At 36.8% G+C, this 15,050-nt stretch overlaps 2 pseudogenes across 2 annotated transcripts; both read right to left on the reverse strand.

Annotated features, from left to right (window-relative positions):
* Nucleotides 1-248: 248 nt before the first annotated feature.
* Nucleotides 249-6,550, reverse strand: LOC143632083 (GSH-induced LITAF domain protein-like; annotated as a pseudogene). Its single transcript, XR_013153481.1, has 3 exons — nucleotides 6,327-6,550; nucleotides 489-615; nucleotides 249-393 (listed from the first exon to the last, which is right to left on the reverse strand). The product of XR_013153481.1 is annotated as a GSH-induced LITAF domain protein-like (transcript).
* A 2,018-nt stretch (nucleotides 6,551-8,568) lies between these two features.
* LOC143632084 (GEM-like protein 5) lies at nucleotides 8,569-10,419 on the reverse strand (annotated as a pseudogene). Its single transcript, XR_013153482.1, has 3 exons — nucleotides 10,129-10,419; nucleotides 9,041-9,318; nucleotides 8,569-8,815 (listed from the first exon to the last, which is right to left on the reverse strand). The product of XR_013153482.1 is annotated as a GEM-like protein 5 (transcript).
* Nucleotides 10,420-15,050: the final 4,631 nt, after the last annotated feature.

Raw genomic sequence — 15,050 nt, forward strand, 5'->3', positions numbered from 1 at the left:
TCCAGATAAATCCATTATATACAAGAGATAAATAAATCTGTAGTATAAAATAGTGAAATGAACACCATATTCCAAACCTACAAATTGTTTGCAAGTTCAAGTTCCTTCAAAGACCAAAGAATACACTTTTGACTTATTGCCTTATATAAACACAAGGAAGCTATACAATTTGCAAGTTCTACTAACATCACCACATTAATCAATATCATACTTGACCTTCACTCAAACTTGCAACACAATACGATATTCAACATCAAAGTGCTCATCCAAACGTAACATAACAAGTTACTGCACACTTATATTTCATGACTATGCAGGCAATGCAAAACTCTTTTGAAGCCAATTCGGAGGATCCACAACCGCACAAGCATCATTCTTCTCAAATTCAGCAAGCTGCACTGATAGCATCGATTAGAGTTTGTTCTTCACATTAAAATCCACAATTTCTAGTAAAAATGAAGTTAAAAAAGAAAGGAAAAGGTGTATACCTTCTCACTACAGTGAGGTCAAAAGTGGTACTTGTGCCAAAGGCAATCCATTGGAGGACAAAGAAAGCATACTCCAAGCATGAATGGCATCATGCAACCAACAACAGCAGCCAGACTTATTTTTGATCTATTAACCATATAAAAAAACAAGCATCCAAATTGATTAGTTGGGGCTAGATATTTAGTTCTTAAGATATACATAATTACAACTCATTGAACGACAAAACAAGAAATCCTTTTATCATGTTTAATGATGATTATTATGCAATAACGCACGCTCAACTAGTTCAACAAGTGAATTTGTGTGCAGCTGGTTTGATAACCAGTCTGGTTTTTTAACACTGGTGATGACCATTATATGAATTGTAGGGGCCGTTAAAGTAAAATAAAGATACTGCTTACAAAAAGAATAACAAGAAATGTAAAATAAATGTTACATAAACATAAACGTTATTCAAACCGGTGTCTCCAACAATATCTTTAACAGAATCTTTGGTTGTGAAATTGAGCAAACTAAGGCGTGAAGAACACGGGTTCCATAATCACTACTGGAGATGAGCACAGTAGTCGAGTTTTTTGGTGTTTTATTACTCACGAAAAAAGTAGTGGTATGGAACGATTATAGAGTTCTCATCTCTATATTGAGCCTTGATATACAAAAATTTTATCGGATGTCCCCAAAGGGACACATAATAGCTCATTTTAAAATGATCATTGAGAAGAAGGCAAGCCCATAAATACTAACAATTTTCACTAATTTTTCCAACACAGATTATATAATTTCTTGTAGCTAATTTGTTTATCCTTCAAGGATTCGATTACTAAAAGAGTATTCACAATCATTGTCTGTTCTATTCCAATGAATCCATATAAATAATTACAAAGTATTTTTGGTTAGGATTGTATCCATAACATCTAGAATAATCTATTTCTATTACAATATAACAAGATCATATAATATTAATATGAGATATTGTTTCTATATCTATTATACCCCTGCAGTCGAAGCGGGAGGAGACCGAATGCTTAGACTGGCCTGAAAATCTTCAAAGAGTGCACGCGGTAGACCTTTTGTGAATATGTCGGCCACTTGATACCGAGAGGGCACATGAAGGACACGCACTTGTCCTCGTTGAACCTGCTCGCGAACAAAATGAATGTCGAGTTCAATATGTTTGGTTCGTTGATGTTGAACCGGGTGTCGAGTTCAATATGTTTGGTTCGTTGATGTTGAACCGGGTTCCCAGAAAGGTAGATTGCACTCACATTGTCACAATAAACAAGGGTAGCGCGTGATAGAGGATTGTGGAGTTCGAGAAGCAGGTTGCGGAGCCAACAAATTTCTGCCACAACATTCGCAACGCCACGATATTCAGCTTCGGCGCTCGAACGAAATATTGTTGCTTGCCGTTTTGAAGACCAAGAAATGAGGTTATCACCTAAATAAACACAATATCCGGAAGTGGAGAGGCGGGTGTCCGGACAAGACGCCCAATCAGCATCTGTATAAGCAAGTAGAGATGGGGAGAATGAAGGTCCTTGTGTTAGGCCATAATCAGAAGTTCCCTGAATATATCTAAGTATGCGCTTCAATGCATCCCAATGATCCGACCGTGGAGCGTGCATGTACATGCACACTTGTTGTACCGCGTAAGTGATATCGGGCCTCGTAAATGTTAAATATTGTAACGCGCCGGCAAGACTCCGATACAATGTCGGATCGGTGAATTCGGTACCCGAGGTTGCACTGAGCTTAATGTTTGTGTCAACCGGGGTGGCAACCGGTCTGCATGAATACATACCCGCACGTTTTATAGTATCCTTTGCATATATTTTTTGTGAGAGGAACATGGCGTTACCAGTTCTGTTAACTGAGATGCCCAAGAAGTAGCATAAAGGTCCAAGGTCTTTCATGGCAAATTCGGTTGCAAGGCGTTGCATGAGGCTTTGCCGAAAGGTTGAAGAGGAGGTGACCAAAAGTATGTCATCAACATATAGCAAGAGATAAGCAGTTTGATCGCCGTTGTGAAAATTAAAGAGAGATGCGTCACACCGACTTTGTTTAAACCCCAAGGTGAGAACGTAATCGGTGAACCGTTGATACCATGCATGAGGGGCTTGTTTGAGCCCGTAGAGGGACTTTTTAAGGGAGCACACATGATTCGGGAACCGTTTATCTCGGAATCCCAACGGTTGATACATGTAGACAGTTTCGTTCAACTTGCCATGTAAAAAGGCATTCGGTCACATCCAATTGATGAACCGGCCATGAGTTAGATAGTGCTATCGATAAAACTGTCCGTATCGTGGCGGGTTTGACCACGGGACTAAACGTCTCCCCACAATCTACGCCAACCTGTTGTAAACGACCGTCACATACGAGTCGTGCCTTGTACCTTTCTAAACTGCCATCCGCATGCAATTTATGTTTAAACAACCACATGCCACGTATGATATTCATATGCGGTTAACGTGGAACTAATTCCCAAGTCTCATTTTTAATAAGAGCATTGTACTCGTTAGTCATAGCGTTCGACCATTCCTGTATTGACAGGGCGTGATTGGGATTCTTGGGAATAGGTATGATAGATGATGTGTGGAGATTTAGGAAACGTTTGGGTTTGTGTATCCCGTCCATGCCTCGTGTTCGCATGGTACGAGTCGGTGGAGGTGGTGGTGTAGGGGTGATATTTGGTACACTGGGGGACGGGGGTGGTGAAACATGGGGAGTAGGTAAGTTGGTGGTTTGTTGGTTAAATGGTTGTGCATGGGAGAAGGTGGGTGTTGAGGAGTGTGCTAGGGGTTGGGAAAAGCTTTGTGAAGATTGGTCAGTAGGTTGTAGTTGGGCCGTAGGTGGGTTATGGGTAGACAAGGATGATTGATTTGGAGAGTTAAGTGGTGTGGGATGTTATTTGAGCTGTAGGTATTGGTGTGAGGGGTAGGTGAACAGGAGGTGTTGAGAGGTGTAGGTTAAGCCGTTGGTGTTGGTGTGGGGTTGGGATTTATATGAGTCCAAAGTGTCGGGTGTGACAGGTCTGATAAAAAATCATACGAGGGAGAGAGATTGGATTCAGTGGCAAAGGGAAAATGGTCTCATCAAATATGACGTGATGAGAGACAAGAATTTGGTTTGTTTTAAGATTAAGGCATTTATACCCCCGGTGATTGGCGGGGTAACCGAGGAAGACACTTGGTGTGGACCAATTGTTAAGTTTGTGTATAGTAGTGGAGGGAGCTAAGGGATAACATAGGCAACCAAAGACTCTTAGATGGTCATAAGAAGGTGATCGTTGGTATAGAATTTGAGTGGGGTTAGAGAGGTTTAAGATTTTACTAGGTAAGATATTTAGGAGGTAGGTGGCCATGTCAAGAGCATGATGCTAATAGGTAGGAGGAAGAGAAGCATAAGCTAATAGGGTACAAATAATATTATTAATAGAGCAGATTTTGCGTTCCGCTTTGCCATTTTGTGAAGAAGTGTGTGGACAAGAGAGGCGGAAGGTCATCCCATGTAAAGCGGAAAATTGCTTAAATGAACTGTTTATGTATTCGGTCCCGTTATCACATTGTATGCTTTTTATTTTACGCTCAAACTGTGTTTCAATTAATTTGTAAAAATTACAAAATATTGAAAAGACTTGTGATTTCTTGGCTAGCGGGTAGGTCCACAAAAAATTGGTGCGATCATCAAGGAATAATATACAGTACCTATGCCCAGCGGTACTTAATATTGGTGAGGTCCATAGATCACTATAGATTATATCAAAAGACAAACATGTAAAATTGCTAGATTCAACAAATGGTAATCTAGTACCCTTTCCAAACACACATGATGAACAAACATTCTTATTAATAGGTTCATAATTAATACCACAAGAACGTCTTAAGGAATGCAATAAATTTTGGCCCGGGTGACCAAGGCGGCTATGCCAAAGTTTTTGTGAAACGGCAACAAAAGTAGATGGAGATTTGAGCTCGGAGATTATTGATGGTAGGAGTGGATAGAGATCACCGCTGCTGTTGCACTGGAGGATAGGGGTCCGAGTCTTGTAATCCTTCATAAGAAAACCAAATGGGTCAAATTCAATTGAAATCCAATTATCGGTAACTAAGCGACGAACCGAAATAAGATTTTTTTATTAGTTTAGGTGCATAAAGAACATTGTTTAGTTTAAGAGGGGGGAAGGGGGTGGGTAGGGTTTGATGGCCATAACCAGTTACCGGAATTGCCGTGCCATTACCAACAATGATATTATGAGGAATGCTATTATTAAAAAAAGACTGGAAATTACCCGGATTGTTTGTCATGTGAGAAGTTGCTCCGGTGTCCATGAAGTATGACATCTCGGGGGGTGTAGCGACATAGTGTATAACGCTTGTTCTATGTCGGTCGGGGCATAAGCGGCCAGATGGGCTTGACCCGGAGCAGTGGGTTGTGGCCCTAAAATTCCATTACCCGTAGGCCTGTTAGTAGTTAGGTATGGGCATGGGGGGATGGGCCATTGTTGAGTATTCGGGCCATTGGTGTTGTGGGCTAGCCCATGGTGGATTAAAGTATTGACCAGAATATCCATTAGATTGATGGAAAGGATATCCAGTTGGGTTATTGTACCTCCTGCCATGACCTGATCTTCCTCGCCCCCTTCCGCGACTTTGTTGAGATCTGTTACGGCCCCGATAATCACTTCGGTTGTCACCTCGATTTCGATCTGAAGAGTTCTCACCACCGTATTCATTATTTTGGGCATTGGATGATGTCGATTTTGTGGTGGATGCATGAAGAGCTGTGTTCCTTACGGCGGCAGCCGCGGCTGCGTATTGAGCCTTTCGGTCTGCTTCATAAATCAATTTGGACCGGGCTTCATAGAAGTTCGGTAACGGCTTGGTGTTGGCTAACAAGGTTGCAAAAGACTCGGATTGTTCATTGAGTCCCGTTATTAATTGCATCACCAATTTCATGTCATCAACCGGAGCATCGACATTTGAAAGTTGGTCAGCGGGAACTTTTAATTCTTGGCAATAAGCCGAGGCATTGGCAAAGTTGTCGATTCTGGTGTTTGAGAGTTTGTTGTTGAGGTGAATGGCCCGAACAATTTTGTTGTCTTGAAAGATGTCTTCGAGAGCGGATCAAGCAGTGGCGGCAGTTGTGTCTTTCTTCATGATTGTATTAAGGAGATCGGTTGAGATTGTTCCATATATCCACTGTAAGACAATGGAGTCAATCCGTTCCCAATCTTCATTTGTTTTGGTTTCGGCTTCTTTCGGGGAAAGATGATCGAAGACTTGGTAGGCCTTACAATGTATTTTAAATAACTCGGACCACGTAGACTCCATCTCTAGTGTAACGGGGATAAAGTTCTTTATGTTAGACACGGTGATGGCGGGATGGAGTTTGTGATGCATAGGGAAGAATGGTGAAAGAACGGAATACAGGAGGTCTAGTATAGAGGTTTGATGAGAGGAGCAAACAAGAATGGAGGTGGCTTTTAGGTTAAGATTTGGACTCGTGATACCATAAAAGAGTATTCACAGTCCTTGTCCGTTCTATTCCAATGAATCCATATAAATAATTACAAAGTATTTTTGGTTAGGATTGTATCCATAACATCTAGAATAATCTATTTCTATTACAATATAACAAGATCATATAATATTAATATGAGATATTGTTTCTATATCTATTAATTACACTGATCCGGCAAGGATTCGACAATAACTTAATAAGTAACATCAACTTTTCACAAAATTAATTACCGAATGATTTTATCTATGCATGCATGCATGCATGGTGCAAGAAATTTAAGCTCTAGGATTTGGTCTAGATCGATCGATAAATACCTGACTTTTGTGACACCGGAGCCGCCACACAAGGGGCAGTTAATGGGAGCAGGAGTATCTCTATAAATCGTCTGCTTAATAGGGACACCTTTGGGATCACCAACAATGGCGTTCGGAGGTACCTTGCCGGATTTATAAGGATTATTATTATTATTATTTCCGACGTATTGGTTGTTGGGATTGTAAGGGATCCCCATCACCGGTTTATCATTCTTCTTATCCATCGTTGAAACCACAATTACACCGATCAAAGTGTTAAAAGAGTTTTTGGGAGTACGTGTGTATGGAAATCAAATAATGGAAATTGTGTAGAGATTGTATGATTATTATTATTGTTGTTGTTATTATTGTAGATATAGATGAAATTGTGTGAGCATAGAAGATATGGTCGTGGAAGATGTTTTTTACAAGTCTGTCATCTGGTTCATGTTCCAGGAATGATGTTGCTTAAACATGTTTGATCGACTTTCAGGGTAGTCATGAAACGTGTAATTTTTGTTGGGGAAAAACGGATCTGGTAAAAATAAATATATTAATAAGATTAAATATTATATTAATTGCACGGAGTTATAATATATCATTTTGTTAAAACATTTTTAAAATATTAAAGCATTATCTTTGCTTTACTTTATGTCCTTGATGTTGATGAACGATTCTACAGGTTCTAGAACTTAATTAATTACAATGAAACCTTCTTTGGAATACAATCATGTACTCTGTTGTTTTCAGCATTCACAAGTCTATCATCTAGACCATTCTTTTTTTTTTTCCTTTCTATTTTAATTCGGTAACAAAACATCTCACGTTGCGGCTACGTAACTAAGTGTATTTGATTGGTATCGGATTGTTTACCACAATAAATTCAAAAAACAAATTATTGAACATCCGGCATAGTAAAAAAGAGCCTTTGTTGAAAAACAAAGGCAATGATGAAACCTAATCATTGTTAAAAGTCGGATATAATGAAACTAATTTCAACGTAACATTGTTTCTTATAAAAATCGTAGATTGGTAACCACGTGCTATACTGTTAGTCTAATATGATTTCAAAGCCTTTTAGTCTTTTACACTTTGTTGCATCATAGGAGTGTATTATAAAATTTATCTTATGTAATATGGGTGTCTGCTGCTCTTCTTTAACAAAACTATTGCTTGGCATAAAGTTTAGGAATTTTTACTTATATTATATATTGTTTAACAGTTCTTTTGGATTTATCATCATGTGTGGTCATGAGTTTATCCAACTAGTAGGGCCTCTTACTTAGCTTTCCCAAATTTCTCTAGTGGATTAGGTGAATTATTATTTGCTTTGGTTACCCACACACCCTTTGACTTATACACCTCCCCTTTTAAGTGGGTACCATACGATTGTATAACTCCTATACGATCGTATATAGGATGCGTGGATAACCAAAGGGTGTACCAATAACATATCCCTTATTATTTATGTTGACGTTGATCTAAAGAGAACAAATCCAACAACGTTCCAATTTTTAATTTGTTTTTTATCACTACTCTCTTCTATATATTTCTACAAGAAGACAGAAATGAAAAAAAATAAAAATTAGTACATAACTACATAAGGGTTACGATTTATGACCGCACGTACATACTGCTTATATGAATGTGACGCAAAAATAAAAACGTCGTTAACTTGACATAAAAACAATTAACATTTAAGTTGTGACGCAAAAATAAAAAATGTCGTTAATTAATTTGACATAAAAACGATATTTACGTCGTGTCTCAGTTATTAGCATATTTTGCTTAATTTTATAGAGACTGTCCATATTCAGATTATACTAAATTAAATAGATCAACAACTTCAATCTTACAAGGACTGGCCTGTTCTAATAGCCATAATAGCGAAGATGTATGGCCTTGCCTTTAACTAAAAAGGCTGTGTATCTAAAGATGTATGAACCTTAACTAAAAAGCTATAAATTTTAGTCTCATCCAGCTATGAATTTTAGTCACATCTAAAGATAAAGATGTATGACCTTTAAATAAAAGGCTATGAATTTTAGTCTCATAACATGAAGTAAAATAGAAGAAAAAAAAAAGATATATAGGTAAGAAAACTGTAAGTAAAAATAATTAAAAAATTTTATAAAGTACAATGAGATATCGGTGAAAATATATACTAACCGAATAAGATACAAGCAGCTTTCAAATAAAACTAAAGGGACACTACTACAAGATACGATAAAAATATAAAAGAACAAACCACTAGGACACATATACTTAACGGCGAGAGTTTAAGCTGATTAAACTGTATTTGATGATGCTGCTGCTGCTGCCACCACTACTTTTGTGTTGAACTCCGACAAGCTGTTCATAAGATGCCTCGAAGCTTTGTCGTAATTAACAAATCCCATGAACCAGAAATCAAGACCATCAACCGTAACAATCTGTATATACCTCTCCGACGGATTCTCCCTCATCGTCACCGGATTCACCGTCCCAATATTTTCCAACGGTATCACCACCTGTTACGTTCAAAAATTAAAAACTAATTAAATACGCGGTTATTAATTTTATATTTTAAACATGTATTTGCTAGTCAAAGTTACGTGTATACACATTACAGACTACTATTCTATATATGGTATAAGTGTGAATATAAAATGCTAGTGTTAGTGTTGATCATTCTTTTATATTTTATAGTTTGTTAAATAAATAAATTAACGGATGGATTATGGATTTAGCTTTACCTTATAGTAGGTCCAGGTTTCTTGTTCAGAAGGTGCGGTGAAACACAACGGCCGATCACTGCAAAAAGCAACACGAGCCGTCGACAGATAGATAGTACCCGCGACAGGGCCGGTGCTGGTGGAAAGATAGCAGGCGAACGTCTTCTTCAGCTTCTCGTTCGGATAGGAAGGCTGGAAAATCTGTTTGAACATAGACTCGAATCCTCCTTCTGTGATTGCCTTGGCCGTTAAATTCACTTTACCCCATGCCGCTTCGGTCACTGATGGTCCCGTTTTCACTACAATCCAATTTCAATCATTAATAAAAGGGTCATGCTATAGCTACGCCATTTATTTAGAGGTGTGCATAAATGATAAAAACCGATAAAATCGATCCGGAGCCAAAAAAAATCAAGCCTAAAACCATAACCGAAGGAAAACCAACCAACGGTTTAATTTTATGTTTTCGTAAAAAAAACAACCTTGTGGGTCGGTTTTGCTTTTGAATAGTATAAATTGAAAAGGCCAAGAACTGGACCGAATTTATAGATTTTCATATATTTTTACTTTAAATAATCTGTAAAGTAACAACTAATAATTAATTAGTTGTTAATTAATATAAATATTTAAGCCCAAATTTATTATTTTCAGCCAATTTTTCCAGCCCATAATTTGAAAATTTAATGAGAAACCCGAAACACATAAACCGAACTGAATGCGAACCCAAACTGAATATAGAAACCAAACGGTTTTCAAAAAATCAAAAACTTTTGGCTTTTGGTTCGATTTTAGTAAAAAAAACAACCCAACCCAAACCAACACCATTTCACACCTTCAAACTTTCGTCCATAAAGCACCTATATTGTCTTTTTGAACAAATAAAATTCAAAGTTTGACCAATACCCAAACGTGATCATAAATGGTACAAAGTTTGGTCAAACCTGCCATAGAGCCTCTGTTATAAGTTTATAACTAGAGTTTGAAACGATGTGAAATTAGAAAGAATAAGATGTTTCATAATTCTATGCGTATAGTTAACAGAATAGTTTCATAATTCTCATATTATCGAATAACAATAAAAGAAAGAATAAGATGTAATTAGTAGTTACAGTTGTGCCATATGTTGCGAGCGATGGAATCCGCCTTGTTGGTCCACGTATTAAACAGGTGGATAACTGGCTCTAGTGGATTAGTAGTTGGTTTATCAACCGGAGAATAAACCAAGTACGTGGTGGTGGATCTGTTGGTGGTCGGCGGCTTTCCACAACGCCGCCTTTTGATTGTCGGGGTGTGTGGTGGGGACCGCCGGCTGGCCCATGAGATGGGTCCCCCACTTCTCTGTTTCCTCCGGTGGTGGTGCTTTTGAAGGTGATGATGATTCTGGAGGTGCTGATGACATGATTAATTATTATGAGTTTTGGTTAAAGTGAATATTGAGAGTGTGTGTTTGATGATTGAAATGGTGTGTGTTAAAGGGTTTATTTATAAATGTTTTGTCGGTTTAATAAAGAACGCGTCTGGAGTTGTCTTTTGGATTAAGGTTCAGGGTGTTTCTAGAATGGAGAAAGGTGGCACAGGATGCGTTTTTGGAAATTTATTGGTTTTGATATTTATGCACCGCGTTGAATTATCGACAGTTTTCAAGTTTCGATGACACATACGAGGGAGGACTAGTGGAACACTCTTTCACGTTATGTGGCGTGGATGTTAAAATGCTATTCAGTTTAATTCTTTACTTTATGTGGTGTTGATAAGAATGCAGTTTTATTTGTGTTTATTTATGTCATGTCACTATCACCCCTTTAGGATAGGTGCAAGAGGCGGTAGAGAGGGACGACAAGCGGGTGACAGGTGAGAACAACCCCCTCTCCGTGGGGGCGATAAGAGGGGCCAGTGGGGAAGCTTGCAGTGGCGGAGCCATCCTTTGGTCACCGGGTTCGGCCGAACCCTGTCTTTTTTCAGTTATATATATAACCTATAGTATCGAGCCATTGGGCGAACTCATCCTTTTTCGACGAGCGAACCAAGTGTCATTCTAAAAAAAATATTCGAACTCATTAATTATGAAAATCTTAGTTAAAATTTTTTAGTAATGAATATTCTTTTTATAAAATATAAAAAAACTATAAAAATTGCTAATAAACGTTATAAATGGGTCAATAATAACTCATACATAGATTATAAAAAAAATGTCCAAATTATTCTTAAAATTGTCTAGTAAACCCAACCCAATTAGCATTCTTAAACATAATACCTAAGTAAAAATTAAATTAAAAAACAAAAACAACATCCATCACCTCAACGATCGATAAAATTATGCTTATATCAACTAAACGACCATTACCTCGTCACCTTTGCCAGCTCGCCTCAAGGCTTCAATCAACGCCTTACTTGCCGCACTTCAACCAGATGACAACAATGATCAGTCAACTGACTCCTTTGATGAGCTTTCAATTGATCCAAACCACACGACGAATCTTGGTTTTATTTTGTATAATTAGACGGGTGACGACTATATGTATGTGTGTGTGTGTGTGTGTGTGTATTATATATATATGACGTGTGCATTTGCTATTTTAAACGAGTTCTTTTTTTGAGTCGCGATTGAAGATGCTATGAATCGTTTCCAAAGCATGAATATGCGTATAAAACAATTATAAGATGTAATATATTTTTTATTAAATATAACTTTGGGCCCGACCCATTTGAGCCCAAAATGACGCCAGAAAAAAACCGAGCACCGAAAAATGCCGAACACGCAGGAAAAAGTTTCTGGCTCCGCTACAAGAAGCTTGGGCTTCGTTACGGCGGTGACCAAAGTCACAGATCCAAAAATTTTTGAGTCGACGATTCGGTTCGTGTCGGTGGTTCGGTTCACGTCGGATCAAACAATATGGCATCTATTATCTATTTTTTTCATTCATTCAAAAACGATTGTTCTGTAAAAAAAACCTAGACCTAAAATATCGATAATAATGCGAGAGCCAAGAGGAGGGGTGTGTACCTTAGAAGAAGAATTACAAAGCAGCTCGACGACCTTTAAGATTTTTGAATTCCTAAATTATGGATTCCAAATTAAATGTTTCAGTAATTTCTTTTTCTATGTAAACCATCAAGCTAAGTAAGAAGATTCAATAGGCTGAGTTAAAGTAAAATTTCACTATACAATACCAATTAAAAGCTTAATTGATTAATTTTCTCAAATCCCCAATTCACAATTACAAACTCTAATTTTATAATCCTTGAACATAAAGATGAGCTATGTTTAACAATAACACAAAGATAGAACTATTACCTTACTATCAAGGCCGAGCAAAGAGCGTAGGAAGTCAGGCGGTGGACGGTGCGGTGGTGGATGGCCGACGATGAGCAGAAGAAGGGGCGTAGGTAATGTGGTTGGGTTTTCTAAAAGAATCCCATTCTTTTTTTTTATTTTTTGTATTTTTTGTTAACATTTTTTTATATTTACAATTTACAAAAAGCCCCCTCAATTTTGAGTTTTATAAAAACAAAGTTTTTTACTATTTTTGTAACTTTTGTTTATAAAAACCGTGAGGTTTTATAAAAAAAATCAAATGATGGGGTATTATATTTAAAAAAAATTAGTTGTAACCGGTAACATTTTGGAATGACCGCGCTTAATACCAATAAAATTTGTTTAGAAAATCACGAAATTTACCCTACTAACATAAAATTTGTTTGGAATGACCAGGGCCACCACATGTCTCCATTGAGCTGGGCCAATGAGAGGGGAGACATGTCTTTGTCCCCGTTTGGCTTTGAAAAATATTATTATTTTATTCTTATGGCCTTTGAATGGTCAAAACTAAAAAATAATATATATATGTGTGTGTGTGTGTCTGATTTTTTTTTAGAACCACCTTGAGTTATGAGAACTCGAAAGGGCTCAGCATAATGTAACACCCCGGCTAAAACGAAATACGCCTGGGTGTGACGTACAGATCACTCATAAGCTCGTAACGCTATTAAAGCGACAATAATTATATTTATTTCATTTCAATACCTCACAAATACACAATCAAATAACAATACGATAAACATTGAATTTCATTATGTTGTACTTCTAATAATACCCTAATGGTCCAGCTAATCTAGTCTTCAATCCTTAGACTTCAACCTGCAACACGTTTAAAATAATATAATTTGTCAACAATAACGTTTGTGAGAATTCATAAAGTTTTGCATATGTATAATACGAAAAGTGCAAAATTCATAAGTCAAGATGTATAGTCTCAATCATATAGCAAAAGAAAAGTAAATACATGATATTCCTGTTCGCTTGACATAAGCCAAATCTACTAAGGAACCCCCGTTTGCTGAGCTACTTGGAGTATAGAATATAATAATGATACCGCCATTAACAAATGGACGGCGCTGGTACGTCCCGTCGGACCCTCCCACTATGAGTATGTGTATTATACCGCCATTAACAAATGGACGGCGCAGTTTCGTCCCGTCGGACCCTCCCACTATAAGTATGCGTATCCACCAACAAAAACAATAAACAAGTAGCACATAATCATATAGTTTACAAGCAATATGATACAAAACAAATACATACAAGACACACATGTGAATTTTAGTTTGACATAAGAAAATCAAGTTTGGACGTGCTGCACCCCAAAACGTGTAAAAGTAAAAAAGGGGTTATGAAAACTCACCTTTGATATGGTAAAAAAAATAAGTAATAGCCGAAAAGCGTCAAGGAATTGGATTGGTTGAACCTCACGAGCTATAAACGAAATAAAACGAATATTTAATGACGATTATGTGGAAATATTAAACTAATTATTTTATGAGTTTTGTTGGGGAGTATTTATAATTATATTATTTTATTAATATTTTATGTTTTAATATTATTTTAATATAACTTAATAATTTAATGTAACTACGAGAAATATGAGGTTTTTAATGTACGAGTTAACTTTACGTGTTTAAAGTTAATTTAAATATTTTTAATGGTTTAATAAGTGTTAAAGTTACGAATTAATATTAATGAAAATAAATTAGAGTTTGATACTTTAACAAGTTTGGAAATCAGTTTGTATGGAAAATGGTGAAATATGATTTATAAAATTTTATTTGGTTTAAAATGATTTCATATAATTTATTTTGATTCGTAATTAATTAACTTAATTGCAAAAATGAATTAATTAACTTATGAATCCTAGATCTCAATAAAACAGTTAAGTAAGCATACTGACAAACCAACTGAGCTAGCAAAACAGTTAAGGAACCAGAATGATTTTATATAAACTAACTTAGATTTTCTTCATATTTCTTATGAATCCTAGATCTCAATCTGGTTAATTGGCTCCCAGTTTGATCAGATTATGTTAGGGCTTTTGTTAAACGCATGTAGACGATCATAAAGCATATATTAATTACCTGGTGTTGAAAGGATTTGACGGTGAACGAGGACTCGCCGGAATATGAATTTTAACGGAATTAATACGGAGTTTTAGAGAGAACTTTAGTATGTTTGGATAATATGAGCACGTTTAGATGCTATTTCATAGTCTATTTATAGTCTCAATTGATCCGTTGGGTGTTTAATGTTCATCATTGCGTTTTAATCAAAAATCCGGCCGTTGGTGGTCTTAATTCGGCATTATGTGATCGTTATTACACGTTATGATGGTCGATTATTGTTTTACATTAGTGGAGATAGATATTACTAACATTTAATTGGGTTAGAGACACGTTTTGGTGGCCGTTTAATGCTCGCCGGAAAACGTAACAGGTCGCCGGCGGCGACCTGCCGGAAAAACGGGGAAGAAGGGCGGCTGGGGTTGGGTTTTTTAATTAATTAATATATTCTAAATTGAATTTTTACAATAGCCCCCTCAAGTTTCATGTTTTATTAAATCAGAAGTTTAAACATATTTGCAATATAAACCCTGCACATTGAAATGTTATAATTAACAGGTTGAAAGTTATTATACTTGGAGGTTTACACATTAACCCAAAACTTTGCAAATTGATTGAGTTTAATAAAACTTTAAATCCC

Source organism: Bidens hawaiensis, unplaced genomic scaffold, assembly GCF_021521415.1.
Source record: "Bidens hawaiensis isolate Kalapana, Puna unplaced genomic scaffold, B.hawaiensis_p1.1 tig00006365_1, whole genome shotgun sequence".
NCBI classification, from domain to species: Eukaryota; Viridiplantae; Streptophyta; class Magnoliopsida; order Asterales; family Asteraceae; genus Bidens; species Bidens hawaiensis.